The sequence below is a fragment of the Bubalus kerabau genome, chromosome 21 (genome assembly GCF_029407905.1).
Source record: "Bubalus kerabau isolate K-KA32 ecotype Philippines breed swamp buffalo chromosome 21, PCC_UOA_SB_1v2, whole genome shotgun sequence".
In the NCBI taxonomy this organism is placed as follows: domain Eukaryota; kingdom Metazoa; phylum Chordata; class Mammalia; order Artiodactyla; family Bovidae; genus Bubalus; species Bubalus kerabau.
The window spans coordinates 4,633,456-4,654,346 of record NC_073644.1 but is presented as its reverse complement, the minus strand read 5'-3'; the positions used below and the strand labels follow the sequence as shown (position 1 = coordinate 4,654,346).

Below are 20,891 nucleotides of genomic sequence, written 5' to 3'. Positions count from 1 at the left end.
TGGGATAGCTACCACGCGAAAAGCCCTAACCTAAGACACCGCCAGACCTGCGCACAGAACAAAGGGCTGAACAGAGCTAGCCTGCTGCAGACCATCCCCCTCCGGTGACAGGCAGCCAGAGCTGGAAGGGGGCAATCGCAGCCCCAGAGAGACATTATCTACCAAACTGCAAGCAGGCTTCTTTGCTACCTAAGACTTCTTGGGGTTCTGGAGAGTCAACACGCCTGAGAAGGTGTGCTGGTTGTACACCCAGAAATCCGAGCGGCAGGGACAGTGGAGGCAATAAGTCGCAGCAACTGTGCTCACCAAACACCTAATCACCTGAGCTGCTCGTACCTATGAAGGGCACAAAACGCAGGCCCAACCAAGTCTGCACCTCTGAGGACTACCTGAGTGCCTGAACCTGAGTGGCTTAGACCTGGGAGGTGCATGCAGCCCAGGGCCTGCCTCAGACGGTTCCCTGCGGAGCATCATAGAGCCTGAGCAGTGTGGGCAGGTAGGGTGCATGCACCGTGAGCGGGGGCAGGCCCAGTGTGGCTGAGACGCTGCGAGCACATGTCAGTGTTATTTGTTTGCAGCGTCCCTTCATCCCCACAGTGCAACTGAACAAGTGAGCCTAAAAAAGTGTCCACCACCGCCCCCTTGTGTCAGGGTGGAAATCAGACACTGAAGAGACCAGCAAACAGAAGAAGCTAAAACAGAGGGAACCACCTTGGAAGTGACAGGTGCAATAGATTAAAACCCTGTAGTTAGTACTGACTGCATAGGAAGGGGCCTATAGATCTTGAGAAATATAAGCCAGACCAAGGAACTATCTGAAAATGAACTGACCCCACACTGCCCACAACAACACTAGAGAAAGTTCTAGATATATTTTTACTATCATTCTTTTTTTTAATTTTTAAGTCCGCTATTACTCCTTTAATTTCTATTTTTATAACCTACTATTACTTTGAAAAAAAAAAGAGACCCTATTTTTTAAAGCAAACTTCATATATATATATATACATATATATATATATATATATATATATAATTTTTGTGACTTTGTTTTTTTTTCTTTTCTTTAATATTGTATTTTTGAAAATCCAATCTCTACTCTAGATTTTTAATCTTTGCTTTTGGGTATTTGTTATCAATTTTGTACCTTTAAGAACCCAATCTTCAGTACCCATCTTTACTTGGGAGTGAGATCACTGCCCTGATTCCTCTCTCCCCCTTTGGACTCTCCTTTTTCTCCACCAGGTCGCCTCTATCTGCTCCCTCCCCCTTCTCTTCTTTACCCAACTCTGTGAATCTCTTTGTGTGTTCCAGACGGTGGAGAACACTTAAGGAACTGATTACTGCTGGATCCGTCTCTCTCCTTTTGATTCCCCTCTTTATCCTCCTGGCCACCTCTGTCTCCTTCCTCCCTCTTCTCTTCTCTGTATAACTCTGTGAAAATCTCTGACCGGTCCAGACTGGAACGCACATAAGGAAGTGATTACTGGCTAGCTTGCTCTCTCTTCTTTTGATTCCACCTCATCTCATTTGGGTCACCTCTAACTCCCTCCTCCCTCTTCTCTTCTCCATGTAACTCTGTGAACCTCTCTGGGTGTCCCTCACTGTGGAGAAACTTTTCATCTTTAACCTAGATGTTTTATCAATGGTGCTGTATAGATGGAGAAGTACTGTAAAAATAAGACTGAAAACCAGAAGCAGGAGGCTTAAGTCCAAATCCTGAGAATGCCAGAGAACTCCTGACTCCAAGGAACATTAATCAACAGGAGCTCACCAAACGCCTCCATACCTACACTGAAACCAAGCACCACACAAGAGCCAATGAGTTCCAGAGCAAGACATACCATGCAAATTCTCCAGCAACACAGGAACACAGCCCTGAGCTTCAATATATAGGCTGCCCAAAGTTACTCCAAATCCATTGACATCTCATAACTCATTAACGGACACTTCATTGCACTCCAGAGAGAAGAAATCCAGCTCCACCCACTAGAACACCGACACAAGCTTCCCTAACCAGGAAACCTTGACAAGCCACCTGCACAACCCCACCCACAGTGAGGAAACTCCACAATAAAGAAAACTCCACAAACTGCCAGAATACAGAAAGGCCACCCCAAACACAGCAATATAAACAAGATGAAAAGACAGAGGAATACCCAGCAGGTAAAGGGACAGGATAAATGCCCACCAAACCAAACAAAAGAGGAAGAGATAGGGAATCTACCTGATAAAGAATTCCGAATAATGATAGTGAAAATGATCCAAAATCTTGAACTAAAAATGGAATCACAGACAAATAGCCTGGAGACAAGGATTGAGAAGATGCAAGAAAGGTTTAATAAGGACCTAGAAGAAATAAAAAAGAGTCAATATATAATGAATAATGCAATAAATGAGATCAAAAACACTCTGGAAGCAACAAGTAGTTGAATAACGGAGGCAGAAGATAGGATTAGTGAAGTAGAAGACAGAATGGTAGAAATAAATGAATCAGAGAGGAAAAAAGAAAAATGAATTAAAAGTGATGAGGACAATCTCAGAGACCTCCAGGACAATATTAAACGCCCCAACATTCGAATCATAGGAGTCCCAGAAGAAGACGACAAAAAGAAAGACCATGAGAAAATACTTGAGGAGATAATGGTTGAAAACTTCCCTAAAATGGGGAAGGAAATAATCACCCAAATCCAAGAAACCCAGAGAGTCCCAAACAGGGTAAACCCAAGGCAAAACACTCCAAGACACATATTAATCAAATTAATAAAGGTCAAACACAAAGAACAAGTATTAAAAGTAGCAAAGGAGAAACAACAAATAACACACAAGGGGATTCCCATAAGGATAACAGCTGATCTTTCAATAGAAACTCTTCAGGCCAGGAGGGAATGGCAGGATATACTCAAAGTGATGAAAGAAAATAACCTACAGCCCAGATTACTGTACCCGCCAAGGATCTCATTCAAATATGAAGGAGAAATCAAAAGCTTTACAGACAAGCAAAAGCTGAGAGAATTCAGCACCACCAAACCAGCTCTCCAACAAATGCTAAAGGACCTTCTCTAGACAGGAAACACAAAAAGGGTGTATAAACTCGAACCCAAACAATAAAGTAAATGGCAACAGGATCATACTTATCAATAATTACCTTAAACCTAAATGGGTTGAATGCCCCAACCAAAAGACAAAGACTGGCTGAATGGATACAAAAACAAGACCCCTACATATTTGTCTACAAGAGACCCACCTCAAAATGGGACACATACAGACTGAAAGTGAAGGGCTGGAAAAAGATATTCCATGCAAATAGAGTCCAAAACAAAGCAGGAGTAGCAATACTCATATCAGATAAAATAGACTTTAAAACAAAGGCCGTGAAAAGAGACAAAGAAGGACACTATATAATGATCAAAGGATCAATCCAAGAAGAAAATATAACAATTATAAATATATATGCACCCAACATAGGAGTACCACAATATGTAAGACAAATGCTAACAAGTATGAAAGGGGAAATTAACAATAACACAATAATAGTGGGAAACTTTAATACCCCACTCACACCTACGGATAGATCAACTAAACAGAAAATTAACAAGGAAACACAAACTTTAAATGATACAATAAACCAGCTAGACCTAATTAATATCTATAGGACATTTCACCCCAAAACAATGAATTTCACCTTTTTCTCAAGCACACACAGAACCTTTTCCAGGATAGATCACATTCTGGGCCATAAATCTAGCCTTGGTAAATTCAAAAAAAATTGAAATCATTCCAAGCATCTTTTCTGACCACAATGCAGTAAGATCAAATCTCAATTACAGGAGAAAAACTATTAAAAATTGCAACATATGGAGGCTGAACAACACGCTGCTGAATAATCAACAAATCACAGAAGAAATCAAAAAAGAAATCAAAATATGCATAGAAATGAATGAAAATGAAAACAAAACAACCCAAAACCTGTGGGATACTGTAAAAGCAGTGCTAAGGGGAAAGTTCATAGCAATACAGGCATACCTCAAGAAAAAAGAAAAAAGTCAAATAAATAACCTAACTCTACACCTAAGTCAAGTGGGCCTTAGAAAGCATCACTACAAACAAAGCTAGTGGAGGTGATGGAATTCCAGTAGAGCTATTTCTAATCCTGAAAGATGATTCTGTGAAAGTGCTGCACTCAATATGCCAGCAAATTTGGAAAACTCAGCAATGGCCACAGGACTGGAAAAGGTCAGTTTTCATTCCAATCCCAAAGAAAGGCAATGCCAAAGAATTCACAATTGCACTCATATCACATGCTAGTGAAGTAATGCTCAAAATTCTCCAAGCCAGGCTTCAGCAATATGTGAACCATAAACTCCCAGATGTTCAAGCTGGCTTTAGAAAAGGCAGAGGAATCAGAGATCAAATTGGCAACATCCACTGGATCATCAAAAAAGCAAGAGAGTTCCAGAAAAACATCTATTTCTGCTGTATTGACTATGCCAAAGCCTTTGACTGTGTGAATCACAACACACTGTGGAAAATTCTGAAAGAGATGGGAATACCAGACCACCTGACCTGCCTCTTGAGAAACCTATATGCAGGTCAGGAAGCAACAGTTAGAACTGGACATGGAACAACAGACTGGTTCCAAGTAGGAAAAGGAGTTCGTCAAGGCTGTATATTGTCACCCTGCTTATTTAACTTATATGCAGAGTACATCATGAGAAACGCTGGGCTGGAAGAAGCACAAGCTGGAATCAAGATTGCCGGGAGAAATATCAATAACCTCAGATATGCAGATGACACCACCCTTATGGCAGAAAGTGAAGAGGAACTAAAAAGCCTCTTGATGAAAGTGAAAGAGGAGAGTGAAAAAGTTGGCTTAAAACTCAACATTCAGAAAACGAAGATCATGGCATCTGGTCCCATCACTTCATGGGAAATAGATGGGGAAACAGTGGAAACAGTGTCAGACTTTATTTTGGGGGGCTCCAAAATCACTGCCGATGGTGTGTGCAGCCATGAAATTAAAAGACGCTTACTCCTTAGAAGGAAAGTTATGACCAACCTAGATAGCATATTGAAAAGCAGAGACATTACTTTGCCAACAAAGGTCCATCTAGTCAAGGCTATGGTTTTTCCAGTGGTCATGTATGGATGTGAGAGTTGGACTGTGAAGAAAGCTGAGCACCGAAGAATTGATGCTTTTGAACTGTGGTGTTGGAGAAGACTCTTGAGAGTCCCTTGGACTGCAAGGAGATCCAACCAGTCCATTCTGAAGGAGATCAACCCTGTATTTCTTTGGAAGGAATGATGCTAAAGCTGAAACTCTAGTACTTTGGCCACCTCATGTGAAGAGTTGACTCATTGGAAAAGACTCTGATGCTGGGAGGGATTGGGGGCAGGAGGAGAAGGGGATGACAGAGGATGAGATGGCTGGATGGCATCACTGACTCGATGGACATGAGTCTGAGTGAACTCTGGGAGTTGGTGATGGACAGGGAGGACTAGCATGCTGCGATTCATGGGGTTGCAAAGAGTTGGACACGACTGAGCGACTGAACTGAACTGAACTGAACATCTAAAGCAACTAGAAAATGAAGAAATTAAGAACCCCAGGGTTAGTAGAAGGAAAGAAACCTTAAAAATTAGGGCAGAAATAAATGCAAAAGAAACAAAAGAGACCATAGCAAAAATCAACAAAGCCAAAAGCTGGTTCTTTGAAAGGATAAGTAAAATTGACAAACCATTAGCCAGACTCATCAAGAAACAAAGGGAGAAAAATCAAATCAATAAAATTAGAAATGAAAATGGAGAGATCACAACAGACAACCCAGAAATACAAAGGATTATAAGAGACTACTATTAGCAATTATATGCCAATAAAATGGACAACGTGGAAGAAATGGACAAATTCTTAGAAAAATACAACTTTCCAAGACTGAACCAGGAAGAAATAGAAAATCTTAACAGACCCATCGAAAGCACAGAAATTGAAACTGTAATCAGAAATCTTCCAGCAAACAAAAGCCCAGGTCCAGACGGCTTCACAGCTGACTTCTACCAAAAGTTTAGAGAAGAGCTAACACCTATCCTACTTAAACTCTTCCATAAAATTGCAGAGGAAGGTAAACTTCCAAACTCATTCTATGAGGCCACCATCATCCTAATACTAAAACCAGACAAAGATGCCACAAAAAAAGAAAACTACAGGCTAATATCACTGATGAACATAGATGCAAAAATCCTTAACAAAATTCTAGCAAACAGAATCCAACAACACATTAAAAAGATCATACACCATGACCAAGTGGGCTTTATCCCAGGGATGCAAGGATTCTTCAATATCCACAAATCAATTGATGTAATACACCACATTAACAAATTGAAAAATAAAAGCCATATGATTATCTCAATAGATGCAGAGAAACCTTTAATAAAATTCAACATCCATTTATGATAAAAAAAACTCTCCAAAAATCAGGAATAGAAGGAACACACCTCAACATAATAAAAGCTATATATGACAAACCCACAGGAAACATTATCCTCAATATTGAAAAATTGAAAGCATTTCCCCTAAAGTCAGGAACAAGACAAGGATGCCCACTTTCATCCCTACTATTCAACACAGTTTTGGAACTTTTGGCCACAGCTATCAGAGCAGAAAAAAAATAAAAGGAATCCAAATTGGAAAAGAAGAAGTAAAACTCGCACTGTTTTCAGATGACATGATCCTCTACATAGAAAACCCTAAAGACTCCACCAGAAAATTACTAGAGCTAATTAATGAATATAGTAAAGTTGCAGGATATAAAGTCAACACACAGAAATCCCTTGCATTCCTACATACTAATAATGAGAAAATAGAAAGAGAACTTAAGGAAACAATTCCATTCACCATTGCAATGAAAAGAATAAAAATACTTAGGAATATATCTACCTAAAGAAACTAAAGACCTATATATAGAAAAATATAAAACACTGGTGAAAGAAATCAAAGAGGACACTAATAGATGGAGAAATATACCATGTTCATGGATCAGAAGAATCAATATAGTGAAAATAAGTATACTACCCAAAGCAATCTATAGTTTAAGTGCAATCCCTATCAAGCTACCAATGGTATTTTTCACAGAGCTAGAACAAATAATTTCACAATTTGTATGGAAATACAAAAAACCTCGAATAACCAAAGCAATCTGGAGAAAGAAGAATGGAACTGGAGGAATCAACCTGCCTGACTTCAGGCTCTACTACAAAGCCACAGTCATCAAGACAGTATGGTACTGGCACAAAGACAGAAATATAGATCAATGGAACAAAATAGAAAGCCCAGAGATAAATCCACGCACCCATGGACACCTTATCTTTGACAAAGGAGGCAAGAATACACAATGGAGAAAAGACAATCTCTTTAACAAGTGGTGCTGGAAAAACTGGTCAACCACTTGTAAAAGAATGAAACTAGAACACTTTCTAACACCATACACAAAAATAAACTCAAAATGGATTAAAGATCTAAACTTAAGACCAGAAAATATAAAACTCCTAGAGGAGAACATAGGCAAAACACTCTCCAACATAAATCACAGCAGGATCCTCTATGACCCACCTCCCAGAATATTGGAAATAAAAGCAAAAATAAACAAATGGGACCTAATTAAAATTAAAAGCTTCTGCACAGCAAAGGAAACTATAAGCAAGGTGAAAAGACAGCCTTCAGAATGGGAGAAAATAATAGCAAAAGAAGCAACTGACAAACAACTAATCTCAAAAATATACAAGCAACTCCTGCAGCTCAATTCCAGAAAAATAAACAACCCAATCAAAAAAATGGGCCAAAGAACTAAATAGACATTTCTCCAAAGAAGACATACAGATGGCTAACAAACACATGAAAAGATGCTCAACATCACTCATTATCAGAGAAATGCAAATCAAAACCACAATGAGGTACCATTTCATGCCAGTCAGAATGGCTGCTATCCAAAAGTCTACAAGCAATAAATGCTGGAGAGGGTGTGGAGAAAGGGGAACCCTCTTACACTGTTGGTAGGAATGCAAACTAGTAGAGCCACTATGGAGAACAGTGTGGAGATTCCTTAAAAAACTGGAAATAGAACTGCCTTATGACCCAGCAATCCCACTGCTGGGCATACACACCGAGGAAACCAGATTGAAAGAAACACATGTACCCCAATGTTCATCGCAGCACTGTTTATAATAGCCAGGACATGGAAGCAACCTAGATGTCCATCAGCAGATGAATGGATAAGAAAGCTGTGGTACATATACACAATGGAGTATTACTCAGCCATTAAAAAGAATACATTTGAATCAGTTCTAATGAGGTGGATGAAACTGGAGCCTATTATACAGAGTGAAGTAAGCCAGAGAGAAAAACACCAATACAGTATACTAACGCATATATATGAAATTTAGAAAGATGATAGTAATAACCCTGTATGCGAGACAGCAAAAGAGAGACAGGTGTATAGAACAGTCTTTTGGACTCTGTGGCAGAGGGAGAGGGTGGGATGATTTGGGGGAATGGCATGGAAACATGTATAATATCATATAAGAAATGAATCACCAGTCCAGATTCGATATAGGATCCTTGGGGCTGGTGCACTGGGATGACCTGGAGGGATGATACAGGGAGGGAGGTGGGGGGGCAGTTCAGGATGGGGAACACGTGTACGCCCGTGGAGGATTTATGCTGATGTGTGGCAGAACCAATACAATATTGTAAGGTAAAACAAACAAACAAACAAACAAAAAAAAAACAGAAGACGACGGTGGCTCTGGGGGGAGATCAGGAGCCCTCCCAGTGGCTCTGCCACACGTGAGGCCTCCCCACACACTGAAACCCCAGGAGTCTGGGCTCACTGTGAGTCTGCCTGAAGGGCTCACCATGTAGAACAGAGAGCCTCGTCTTATACTGTCCTCCCACCCAGTCAGTCTTATCTAGGCTCAGCTGGCTCGGGTCTGGGATGCAGCCACTGGGAATGTCGAAGTCCACCTTACAAATCTCCCAGGAGTGACCTCGCCTCATCCCTGCCTCTTCCTCCTGATGCGGTACAGGCCTCACAGTGTGTTCTCTGTCCGCAGTGTATCTACATGGCAGAGGGTTGATCATTGGGCCACTTTGGTAGTTTCCTTGTAAGTACAAGATTGCATTTGGAAAGGCATGTCCCCTCAGAGACACAAAAACCAATCACAAACCCTACATTGATTTTACCAGCTTGACCTGTGGCAGATGGACCAGCTGGTGGTCCTCACAGGGAAAAAGCAGCCAAGTGCACCAGTAATATTCATGTTCAGTGATGCTGTCCTCAGTGATGCCCATAGTCAGGGATGCTCACCTCAGTGACGTTTGTCCTCAGTGATGCTCTCCTCAGTGATGCCCATAGTCAGGGATGCTCACCTCAGTGATGCTCGTCCTCAGTGAGGCTCACCTTAGTGATGCCCATAGTCAGTGATGCTCATCCTCAGTGATGCTCACCTCAGTGATGCTCACCTCAGTGATGCTCGTTCTCAGTAATGGTCACCTCAGGCATGCTCACCTCAGTGACTCTCATCCTCAGTGACGCTCACCTCACGGATGCTTGTCCTCAGTGATTCTCACCTTAGTGTTGCTCACCTCAGTGACCCTCATCCTCAGTGACGCTCACCTCACGGATGCTCGTTCTCAGTGATGCTCATAGTCAGTGATGCTCCTCCTCAGTGACACTCACCTCAGTGATGCTCGTCCTCAGTGATGCTCACCTCAGTGATGCTCGTCCTCAGTGATTTTCATCACCAGTGATGCTCTTGTTCACTGATGCTCATCCTCAGTGATATTCTTCATCAGTGATCTTCATCACCAGTGATTCTCATCACTATTGACGCTCCAAGGTAGTTCATGCTCCTCTGCGTGGCATACAGGGCCAAGTAATTTACCTGGGACATTCAGTTATTGCCTAGGAAACTAGTTTAGTTGAAGTACAGTGGGTAGGTGCTGAAGCTTTGCTTTTCAGAGAATACTGGACACCCATCCTTGTCAACTCCCTCTGGGACAGTGTATCCTGCTGCTGAGATTGTGTTTGTGACCCTAGCATAGAGCCCATTCCCAGTTGGAGTATGAACACTGACAATTCAGGGCTACTCTGGGATAGTTCCAGATGCTTGTTCCTTCTAGGGCTGTGTAAGTGCCCTAAAAATTCTTTGGAAGGACTGATGCTTTAGCTGAAGGTCTAACCCTTTGGCCACAGGATGTGAAGAGCTGACTCATTGGAAAAGACCCTGATGTTTGAAAAGATTGAGGAAAGTAGGTGGCAGAGGATGAGATGGTTGGACGGCATCACTGACTCAACAGACATGAATTTGTGCAAACTCTGGGAGATAGTGAAGGACTGGGAAGCCTGGTGTGCTGCAGTCCATGGGGTTGCAAAGAGTCAGACATGACTGAGTGACTGAACAAAGTGCGTAACTATCTTCATTGACTTGGTTTACCCATCTATGCTCATGCTCAGTTGCAAAGTCACAAACACAATCTCAGCAGCAGGATGCATTGTCCTGTCCAAAGAATTCTTTGCGACCCCATGGACTGTAGCCTGCCATATCCCTCTGTCCATGGGATTTTCCAGGTAAGAATACTGGAATGGTTGCTATTCCCTTCTCCATTCCATCTATGGAATGGGGTTTAATCTCACCCAACTGAACATAGGTTCATGTGGAATCCTTTAGCTGATGTTTCTGCAAAGCCCTCTGTAGACAAAACTGGAGCTGGAATGCCACATCTGATCAACTGAAGGCAAATTTAGAGTTCAAGTCCTCATAGGGAATTTCTAAGCTCTGGGTGTGTAGGCACCTTTAATGGTATTTTAATGAATCTGACTTTTTTCCAAGGAGTTAATTTAATTCTTGCTCTTAATGAGATCCTGCCTCTTATGCAAGCCTGAGGACAGAGTGTGGAGAGGCAGAAAGACTTCTCAGAGAGGGATAAGGTTTTCTGGAAAACTCAGAACTGGCCCCACTTGGTAGGTTCTGTGTCAGAGCACTGAGTTTGTAACCCTGTCTTCCTTACTTTGCTCAGTGTTGAGACTTCATCTGTTTCCTCATGTTCTGAGCCAGCAGACTTCCTTAATGGACTCTACTCATGCCAGTCAGTGAGCACAAGTTTCTAGTCCAGGGACTTATCCAATTGCAACTAAACAACAACAAAAAGATAGCATAAATATGTTGGAGTTAAAGTAGAAAACAGACTGGTTCCAAATAGGAAAAGGAGTATGTCAAGGCTGTATATTGTCACCCTACTTATTTAACTTATATGCAGAGTACATCACAAGAAACGCTGGGCTGGAAGAAGCACAAGCTGGAATCAAGATTGCCGTGAGAAATATCAATAACCTCAGATATGCAGATGACACCACCCTTATGGCAGAAAGGGAAGAGGAACTAAAAAGCCTCTTAATGAAAGTGAAAGTGGAGAGTGAAAAAGTTGGCTTAAAGCTCAACATTCAGAAAACGAAGATCATGGCATCCAGTCCCATCACTTCATGGGAAATAGATGGGGAAACAGTGGAAACGGTGTCAGACTTTATTTTTGGGGGCTCCAAAATCACTGCAGATGGTGACTGCAGCCATGAAATTAAAAGATGCTTACTCCTTGGAAGGAAAAGTATGACCAACCTAGTTAGCATACTCAAAAGCAGAGACATTACTTTGCCAACAAATGTCCATCTAGTCAAGGCTATGGTTTTTCCAGTGGTCATGTATGGATGTGAGAGTTGGACTGTGAAGAAGGCTGAGTGCCGAAGAATTGATGCTTTTGAACTGTGGTGTTGGAGAAGACTCTTGAGAGTCCCTTGGACTGCAAGGAGATCCAACCAGTCCATTCTGAAGGAGATCAGCCCTGGGATTTCTTTGGAAGGAATGATGCTGAAGCTGAAACTCCAGTACTTTGGCCACCTCATGCAAAGAGTTGCCTCACTGGAAAAGACTCTGATGCTGGGAGGGATTAGGGGCAGGAGGAGAAGGGGACGACAGAGGATGAGATGGCTGGATGGCATCACCAACTCAATGGACATGAGTTTGGGTAAACTCTGGGAGTTGGTGATGGACAGGGAGGCCTGGCGTGCTGCGATTCATGGGGTCGCAAAGAGTCTGACACAAGAGTCTGACACGACTGAGCGACTGAACTGAACTGAAAGTAGAAAAGAAAAGAAAAATTCTAATCATTGACAGTATCAGTCATAACTACAAGTTATTTTCTCCTAAAAAGATCTCATTGTGTTCCTTTTGTGTAAAAGCAGAATATAAACTAAAATGAATCTTTAAATACTTTGATGCAGTTTTGAATGAATGATATTTGTCAAAGTGTGCTTTAAATACTGGAGGCTTTAGATACTACATGAATCAACATGTCTCTGCTGGTGGATCCACACCTCCAGCCGATAGTGGATGGAATTCCATCTACACGCTATGAGAAGGATGAGACCTCCTATAGTCTTGGGTCATTGCAAAGGAGGAAAAGAGGATTTAAATGGTCTGGTGTCACAGTGCAGTTTCCTTACACATTCCTTGATGTTTGCTTTCCTATTAAAAGAAAAAAAAATCGGTGATTAGAATCCTGAAATGGAAGCATTAGTGAGGATGTGTGTAGTAGAATAGCAAATTTTAATTATTGCACTGCTGACGACTACCACAATTATTTCAGTAACATTTTAAAATTCAGTTTTACTGCTTTCTGTTCATATGAAAGTAATGGATGGTATACCATTTACTATTTTCCCCATCAAAGAAAAAAAAGAAAAGAAAATGAAAACAAAACAATACCACAGACCTCAACAAAACATAAAGTTATCAACTTTAGATCCAGAAAGGGGAAGTTTCCAGAAAAATCCTGAGTGTCTGTGTCTGTACAAGAGCTTTCAGAAGGGGTTTTGTGTCAGGCCAGGCAGAACCATGAGGCTGGCAGAGGGTGATAAAGAAAGACATCACTGTCTGCTAGGCAGGCCTCCTAAATATTGGGCTTCCCTGTTGGCTCAGAGGTTAAAGCTTCTGCCTGGAATGTGGGAGATTCGGGTTCAATCCCTGGGTCGGGAAGATCCCCTGGAGAAGGAAATGAAGTTGGTAGAAGAGTCTTTGCAATCTTATTCCTTTTCTCCGATTTTTTGCTACCTCTCTAGCAACTCATCAGAGCTTTGAAATGTACCTCCCTCTGGAAGAAGCAAAGGCGCCCTCAAATTCTCCTGCTTGGACCCAGTTCCGAACAAATAGCCCCTCTCTGGAGACCAAGCCCATCACTCGTCACATCCGTGTCTAGGCTTTGGGTCAGGGTCAGTGGGAGGCCCACAGGCAGGGTCTCCTGCATGGCACCGGGATGCTGAAATAGCAGCATTTGACACATTTAAAACTTGCTGTTTGTGCAATCACTAAAAACTGCACCATTAGCTGGATTTTCAGATTGCATGAGTGCAGATCATTAAGTGTTATTACAGTATTAATTATTAGAAATGTCCTGTCCTGCCCAAATTAAATTGGGATAGTCAACGGCCTGCGAGTTCTCAATAGCACGGATAATTTACCCAGAGATCTGCCACCCTGGCTAAGGTGTCCTCACACGCAATTCACGTTAGTTCACATTAAGTACCAACTGAAGATCCCAGAAGAAATGGAACAAATCAGATCTGGATATTTTCCTATGGCAACCTTGCTACAGGAACTTCCAGAAAAAAAGGGAGGCTGGGCAGAGGCTGCATTGAAGCCTCACAGAGAAAGTCGACCCATTAAATCCAGTTTTTACTGTGCCTCTTGGTTGCTGCGATGACTTCACAGGATTTCAGTGTCTCGTAGTCTGTGCTGAGTTGAAAGTGAAAGATGCATCACTATTTAAGCTGATCCATTCAAAACTGGATGAATATTTTTTAAAACCCTAACCCTGTCAAGAAGCTGAGATGATCCCAATTGATTACTTAGATATTTCAAAATTATCCTTAGATTCAATTTTTAAATTTTTATTTTAATAAAATAAATTAGAAATTCAGTTTTTCAAGCTTAGTGCAAAGTGTATAATAGTTGCTTGAAGCATCAATTATATTAGTTCTGAGTGGTGATCAACACTGGACAATGAAATGTACAGCTATGAAATGGTGTCTGTTCTTAAAACAATGGTTTTGGGAGACTGGGAAAACTATGCAATGCTTCTGGAAAACGTACTATTTAATGTCAAAAGATATGTGTATGTGGAGTGTTATGATTACAACTAGGTACAGCAATTGCAGACTAAAAATCTAAAACACCCAAAACTACACATGATGGAATGAATGGACATACATACAGACGTGACCTAACGATGACACTTAAGCCCAGACCAGACTCGAATAGACACTCTAGATATGTTCATACCTGAAATTTAGTAAGGTTCAAGTTCCTTTTTTAAAATGAAAACCTAGTATTTCCCCCAACTTCTACTCTTCTTAAAAATCTTGTTTAGTCACTCAGTCTCTCTCTTGTAACCCCATGGACTGTAGCCCACCAAGCTCCTCTGTCTAAGGTATTTCTGAGGCAAGAATTCTGGAGTGGATTGCCATTTCCTTCTCCAGGGGATTTCCTGACCCAGGGATTGAACCTGGGTCTCCTGCATGGCAGGCAGATCCTTTACCACTGAGCTACCAGGAAAGACAGAGCCTTTAAGAGTCTGAAGAAGGAAGTGGAAAGGACTGGGTGCAGACACCCTGGTTCCAGTCCCAGCTCTGCCCTCTGGGTTGCATGGAACCAAAAGACTCCGTACTTCCCTGAAACTCTCCCTGCAGGGCCTGAAGATCACAAACTACACCTTCTGAAATTTCTTCCGGCAGCATAAATGGCATAGAATAGTCATAGGTTATAGTTCTGGGGCTCTTTTTATTAAAAGAGTACTTCCCCAGAGCCTCATCCAAAGCCAGGAAACACTATTCTTTTCACAGGTCAGAGGCATCAAGGTCCTGGAACTCACTCTCCTCCAAAACTGGCACTTAGGAAACCACAGAATGACCCAGGCTTGTGCCTACAGAGCCAATGCCCATCTTATATCCAGGAATCCACCGAGGGCTTGCTTGATGCCCCCCAAAAGCTCCAGTGGGAACCATCATAGACCCTACCAGAAGAACGAGTCCATCCCAGGTCAGTGGCAGGAGCAAGCCCATGTAATGAGAGGCCCGGGGCTGACACCTATCCACACAGCCTGAAGCCTGGGCTTGTCCTTCTCATGCTCAGGGCCTGGCATCAACTACAAACTGGCACGTGCCATCTGCCTCTGCAGGGATTAAATCACGTGCTACTGCAGCTACTGACTTTCAAACTGCCTGTCCCCTCCCACCGAAGGAAGTGCAGGGTAGAGAGCAGGAATGAGGCGCTCTGTGCTCTGGAAAAACTGGCAGACCAGCCCTTCAGATAATTATTTTCAGGAGCTGATTTCCTGAGCCCAATTCTTCCATCTCCTCATATCTAGAAAAGCACTAAAATCATTCACGGTGATAACTGTGCCTTGTGATGGCAGAAACCTTCTACAAAAATATGTGCTTGTCTGCATGCACTCCCCCTTCAACCAAGGAGCTTCCCAGGTAGCTCAGTGGTAAAGAATCCGCCTAAAAACGCAAGAGACACAAGAGATGCAGGTTCAACCCCTGGGTCGGGAAGATACCCTGGAGTATGGCAACCCACTCCAATGCTTGGAGAATTCTAAGCACAGAGGAGCCTGGCAGGTTACAATCCATGGAGCCAAAAAGAATCAGACACAATTGCACAACTGAGCACACCCCTTCACCAAAATCACATGTATATTGACCTTGCCCCTTGCCTCTTTGGAGCAGTTTCTCAGAGCTATCTGAGGTGCTGTCTCCTGGGCTGCAGTCCTCCTTTTGCCCAAAATACAGCAACTCTCAGCTCCCACGTTGTGCACTTTTGTTTTAGGTCAGCATGGCAGAAGCATCTCCATCCCACACATCCAGAAACTAAGAGGCTCTCTAAGACCCGGACTAGAACTCCCAGACCACGCCCTGCCCTTCCCCTGTCAACGGACCAGGCACAGGAAGGTCTCACAGGCCTCACGTCTTCCTCTCCCTTCTTTCTGCCTGGTTCTCCCTCCAAAGCCCTACCAGGCCACAGGTCCGAGGCCCGGCCAGCAGAGGCTGAGCCCACACCCACGGTGAGCCTTGTCCCCTGGTGGGGGGATGCAGTCAGGACCCCAAGTACGTCCAGTGCTGTGAGTGGCAGCTGCCACATTAGCTCCTTGAGGACCAAACTTAGAGAAGCAGCATCAAAACCGGCCCAGAGCTGCCCCTCCCCGGCCCCCGCTCCTCGGGGCCCTGTGTGGCCCTAGAGGATGCGGGGTCAAAGGGAGAAGGGAGGGGCTGCGAGGCAGAGGAAAAGCCGCGGGAACAGAGGCAAGAAATGGAGGGTTTGGAGGGGAGCCCACCCCTGGGTGTGGCCACACTTGCTGCAGACACATCTCCTCAGGCCAGTTTGATCCAGGAGCCCCCAGCTGGACTCTGGTTCAGGGTCACCCACCAGGTCACATCCTCAGATGGAGATTCTCAAGATCCGAACAGAACCAGAGCAGCCCAGCTGCCAACTCAGGCCGATCTAGTGCACGGGTCCTTCCTGGATTCTGGTCGGTCGGACACTGCTATTGAAATTCTCCTAACACCAGCGGCACCTGGACTCAGACAGCTTGCCCTGATCCAATCCCATCGCCATCAGCCGCTCAACAATTAGACCCTTTCTCCACAATTTCAAAAGTGTTTTTTGATCTAGGGAAGGAGTGCTATTTTAATATTTTTCACTCCAGTGTTTACACTCTTGTCCTTCACTTGTCAAATCTCAAACGTTTTAGAAATTAGTAGTCTCCAGGTTTCAGTTGCAAATTTTCAGTCAACAGAACAAAACCCAACCTTCTGCAGCGAAGGTAGAAAACCAACCCTGGCAGCAAAGCCTGTGTTCCTCCCTCCGTGGCTCAGCTCACCAAGGTGGTAACTTCCCAGCCCAAGTAGGCGATTGAAATGCAAACGCTATTAAGTACTGTCTGTTTCTTTCTGCTATTCAAAAAATGGAGAAGAAATTAAACACAAAAACTCGTTAAAGCAAAGTTCAGATTACCAATGTGAGCACAAAACAGTCAGTAAATGCAAATGCCAATGTTCTAATTGTAACGTTAACTGAAACCACTTCACACCCTGGTCACATTGACTGTCTGTTTAAAGGTCTAATTAGAACCTTCAGCTATTATGGGTGATATGGATGAATACTTTATTATGAGTGCATTTATTCTTACAGCTTTGTGCCTTTCAGCAGTAAGCTCCTTGAAAGTAGGGATTCTCCTTTAATTCATTGAGGCTGTAGCTGTGCTAGCGGCTCAGTTGTGTCCGACTCCTTGCGACCCAGTGGGCTGTAGCCCACCAGGCTCCTCTGTCCATGGAATTTTCTAAGCAAGAACACGGGTGTGGGTTGCCATTCCCTTCTCCTGGGGATCTTCCTAATCCCAGCATCCAACCTGGGTCTTCTGCCTTGTAGGCAGATTCTTTACCATCTGAGCCACCAGGGAAGCCTAATTCATTGTGGGAGTGGTATCAACTAGATGACGTTGAGCTAACAGCAGGAAAACAACTCTGGGAGTACACTCAGTTTGGGCAGAGCAGTGATCTCCAGGGACACAAGTGCCGAGCTGTATACCAACCAGCCGCTTCGTTCGTTACAGACTGCGGGGTTCAGGTCCGTCATGTCTGAGCTTCTGCATGCAATCAAGAGACCAGCCATAGTTAAACTACAAAACCCCTTCCAAAATAATTTCAATTTCAGTTTTGATTCTTTTTTGTTGTTGTTGTTATTTTCATTTAGATTTTATGAGGAAAAATTTTAGAACAATAGTAATGGTATTATCGGAGAAGGCAATGGCACCCCACTCCAGTACTCTTGCGTGGAAAATCCCATGGATGGAGTAGCCTGGTAGGCTGCAGTCCATGGGGTCTCTAAGAGTCGAACACGACTGAGCAACTTCCCTTTCACTTTTCACTCTCATGCATTGGAGAAGGAAATGGCAGCCCACTTCAGTGTTCTTGCCTGGAGAATCCCAGGGACAGCGGAGCCTGGTGGGCTGCTATCTATGGGGTCGCACAGAGTCGGACACGACGGAAGCGACTTAGCAGCAGCAGGAGCAATAATGGTATTAGAAAAATAAAGGGAATTAGAAAAATATGCCCATATCCTAGAACATCACCCACTTTTCTATTCTCATGTTTCCTTCCTGTCTTCACTAATACAATGTGTATTTTTGCACAGTTGAACAATGACAGTGCAAATGTATAGCCTTTATACTGAAGCTGTATCACTCATCCACTTTAACCCTTGGGCATTTAAAGGTATTTCAAACAGAGCTGCACTGGGCACATCCTGTGTTACTTAGTGACAAATTTTTCCTTAGGTTCTTTTTTTTAAGTTTAATATAATCCTTAAAACTCCTCACGAGTTCTCCATATTGCTTCAGAATAATTTAGATAAATTGAAAGCACATTTCTAGCAAAGTAATAATTTATTACAATAAGTTACCTACTTGACCAAAGGTTCCAAAATTTCATAGAAAACACATGTACTGCTGTCATCACTTTTTCAAACAGAATTAGAATACCCTCTACTACTTAGGATTTGTAATAACGAACCTACTAAAAAAGTTATGGAACATTTATAGGCCAAACAATGAAAAGAGACTAAAGAGCATACTTATTACAAACATGACAAAAAGTTCATAAATAAAAAACATTTACAACTAAAATCTTAAAGATATAAACAGATACTTAGATGAAGAGAAGAATTAATAGCAATAAAATCTGAAAAAAAAAGTTCATTCTCACAAATAGTGCAAGAAATGACAGCTAAAAAAAATAAAGCATTTCTCACCTATTAGATTAAAAATAATCTAGTTATCAGTAAAGACTGAGAAAAGACAATCTGAAGACTTTGAAACTAGTGATTCACATTCCAGTCCCCCGACTGTGTTGAGGAGCAGAGAGACAGACTGAGAGATAGGATCCCGGGTGGCCTCGGCCTGCAAGGGCTTGGAGCCGGGCTTGGGTTCCCAGCCAGAGGCTGAGGCTGGGCAGCAGCAGTGAGAGAAAGGAAGGAATTAGGCTTTGTTCGGAAGAAGCAAGTTACCCGCAGTATAAACACGCCGTCCACTAGATGAGTAAACGCCGGGGCAGGTTTTACACCTTCTGGAATGGCCGGCTCTTTTTCTCTCTCTGTCCACGGCTCCAAGGGCCACAGTGCTCCGCGGTTCGGCGTGCCGTGTGCACGTCCGCGGCGCCCGAGTGAGTTGTGGCGTCTGGTTGTGGGGCGTGCTCAGTCACCGGGCCCGCTTATGATGGATCAATGAACAGGAACTCATTATATCCTGACGAAAACCAGCCACAGGAAGGGAGGGTCCACTTAGGTGTGTGAGAGTGAGATTATATACTTTTTTTTTCCCGTTGTTTCATTTCACAAAACTGCCAAAGTCCAGCCAATGTTTTGTCAGTAAAAAACAATAAAGAATATGAAAAGCCCATCTTCACAGAACATTGGACATTGCAAAACAACCTGCAGCTATTATCGGATATATCAAAACCGACACGTAAAACTTTGGCGCTTGATTGAGCCATATCTCACCTGGACAGCTCAGCTCATCCCCTCTCTCCCCAGTGGAGCTGCGTGTCCGAAGAACCGGGGCAGGGAGTTTATGAGCTTCATTGAATTGGTGGTATTCAGATGGTTGAAAAAATTGGTGACGTTGCAAAACTGATCGTTAGATGTTCAGAAGCAGAGGGACTCTTACTCCATCAGGACCTAAAGGAATAGCCTGGATTAGAAGCGAGGCTAATTGTGTTCACATACCTTATATAGAAACCAGGAGTGCTTTATGAATGCAGTGTTGATGCGTTTGCTACCTGTGGTCTCTTACCTTTTAAAAAAGCTAATGAACTGACACACAACTTGGTTCTAATGTCATCAAAAAGGCAACTATTTCTTGAAAACAGGAAAATAATCCCTGCATCTTCTCTCACATACACCCATATGGTATGAATTTTATGTCCTTTAATATTACTTTGCGTCTTTCTAATATTGCAACAAGAACTTGTGTGTGTGTATTTGTGTGTGTGTGTGTGTGTGTGTGTAAAAACTGCACCCAAATTAAATGAGGAAGAAATAATTCAGAAGTTGCTTTTCCTGTGCTGCTTACAAGTAAGAGACAAACAGATACATGAGCAGCCAAACAAGGGTCAGATCCTACGCCACAGATGTGCCAAAAAGCCCTATTACGCACTACTGACACCCCAGAATTCCCATTGGCACACCTAAATAATATCAGATTGGGCTCTTCACGTGTATTATACTGCCGAACATCTGTTTCCTGGGTTTCTGAGAGACTGTATTTAAAGCCTAAAGGTTTGGTATTAAGGGAAATAATTAACATGTTTCTTGGCAACTGGCCAGCAGGGATGGCACATCCCTCGAAAATGACAAAGTCTCTTCATCCCCCACGTCACCGTGAGCGATTCCCAGAGTAATTCGGGAGAATGACTGTAATAATACGCCCTTCCTCTGAAAGAGCTGTGATGTAGGCGTGGGGATGACAGCGCATTTGCAGCCTGCATGGCGAGGAGCTGGGCTCAAGGGCGCCGGAGGTCAGTGGAGATCCCACTGGTAAACTAGCCATCACCTGGTGTTCTCTTAGTTCTTAGAAATGGTCCTTTTGCATTCATAGGAAATTGAAGTGCTTCAGTGAATTCTAAAAGCTGAGATTTCCATTTTGAAACTGCCAGGGACACATCCCTCAGACACTCTCAGTGGATTTACAGCTGTGGTCCCAAAATTTATTTCCGCATCTCTGAGCAGTACCCCAG

General features: G+C 43.0%; 1 non-coding gene across 1 annotated transcript; it reads right to left on the bottom strand.

The window, feature by feature from the left end:
• Window positions 1-14,586: 14,586 nt before the first annotated feature.
• On the bottom strand, window positions 14,587-14,658 carry TRNAG-GCC (transfer RNA glycine (anticodon GCC)). Its single transcript has one exon. It is a non-coding gene; the product is annotated as a tRNA-Gly (tRNA).
• Window positions 14,659-20,891: the final 6,233 nt, after the last annotated feature.